General features: G+C 52.1%; 1 protein-coding gene across 1 annotated transcript in view; it reads left to right on the top strand.

Moving 5' to 3' along the window:
• The first annotated feature begins 111 nt into the window (after window positions 1–111).
• The window catches only part of LPAR1 (lysophosphatidic acid receptor 1), a 139,848-nt gene continuing 138,605 nt past the window's right edge, over window positions 112–1,354 (top strand). The window contains exon 1 of the mRNA XM_008578469.1: window positions 112–191. The gene's annotated coding sequence lies outside the window, so the exon portion shown is untranslated. The remainder of the gene's footprint in view (window positions 192–1,354) is intronic.

Raw genomic sequence — 1,354 nt, 5'->3', positions numbered from 1 at the left:
TGTGGCTGTGCGCGCGCGCGTGTGCGAGTGTGAGCGCGCGCCCGCCCGTGTCGGCTGTGGGTGTGTGTGCACGCGAGCCGGCCTGCGGGAGGCGACGCTCTCCCGGCCGCCTTTACCAACCAGTTGACCGAGCCTCGGGAGGGAAGTTGCCGCAGCCGCCCGGGCCGCCGGCCCTCCAGTCCCCCGCTCAGGTCAGTGCGCCCCGGGGCCCGTGCTGTGCGCAGTGTCCGCAGGCAGGACCCGCCCAAGTGACACGTAGGTGGCCTCCGGTTACCTGAGTTGGGGGCATGGGCAGGCTTGCGAGGGGCTCTAGAAACTTCCCCAAAGCCGTGTCCTCGTAGACGTGGACGGCCGGGGAGCCGGGGGGTGGGGTGGGGTCTCCGCGCACCGCAGCGCGGAGCGCTGAACGCGCTGGGCTCCCGCATCTCTTGCTTCCCGCTAACGACGCGGTGTTCCCTCCCGGGCTAAGGACTTTTAACTTAAGTTTCTGTCCAGCCGCCTAACAAACATGCTTAGCAAGTAACTGGGAAATGTAAGGCAAGGGAGGGACCTGGCTTTGAGTTGAAGGTTTTGAAATAGACGAGCTCGTTTGGCTTAGGTAGAACTAGTTTGTTGTAAATGGATTTAAAGTTTATTCTTGTTTTTCTTTGCTGCCATTTGGCCTTTGATGTGTTAAGAGTGACGGCATGCAGGACATGTTGCTGCCCCCAGTCTGGGGCCTGAGACTGTTGCTTTCTGCTGCTGCTCCTCTCTTTCCCTTTTTGTTGAAATCTGAGAATTTTTTTGTAAGCGTGGGTGCTGGTTTGTTAAAATTTCACTACGAATGCGTTGTTTCTCATTGGAATAAATGCATGTTTGTAAATATAAATATTGAAAACGTCGCTAGTTATTAGAGCCAAATCCTCTAATCCTTCAGGCTGTATCAGTCTGTGTTTTTCACCTATTTGCATTAAGTATCCTTTGCTCAGCGTCAGCGTAACTGTGAAGCCAGAGGTCTGTGATTCAAAGTCTGCAATTCTGTTTAAACTCTTCACTCTGAAAACTGCTAAGTTCTTGTAAGAAGTTACCCTGGTCAGATAGAAGAGTGAGTCTCAAGCGAAAAGGATGTAGATTAGTTATAGCTGTTTGAACCAAAATAAATAGTATTAAAGTGCACACACAGAGATTTAATGTCACCCAAGTTGTTTCTGCCCTTGATTCTCCCAATCCGGGTAGGAGTGAGCACACTTGACCCAAATGCAAAATAAAGACCAGCGTTGATGATAGCTGCATTTTTCTTGATCTCGTTTAATTTGAGAGTAGAGAAGCCAAGTAGCAAGAGAAGGAAGAGCTTGAGGCGGGGGGGGGGGGGGGG

The sequence above is a fragment of the Galeopterus variegatus genome, unplaced genomic scaffold, assembly GCF_000696425.1.
Source record: "Galeopterus variegatus unplaced genomic scaffold, G_variegatus-3.0.2 Scaffold1690, whole genome shotgun sequence".
Classification (NCBI taxonomy): domain Eukaryota; kingdom Metazoa; phylum Chordata; class Mammalia; order Dermoptera; family Cynocephalidae; genus Galeopterus; species Galeopterus variegatus.
Note: the sequence above shows the minus strand (reverse complement) of the source record. Positions and strands in the feature narration are given on the sequence as shown.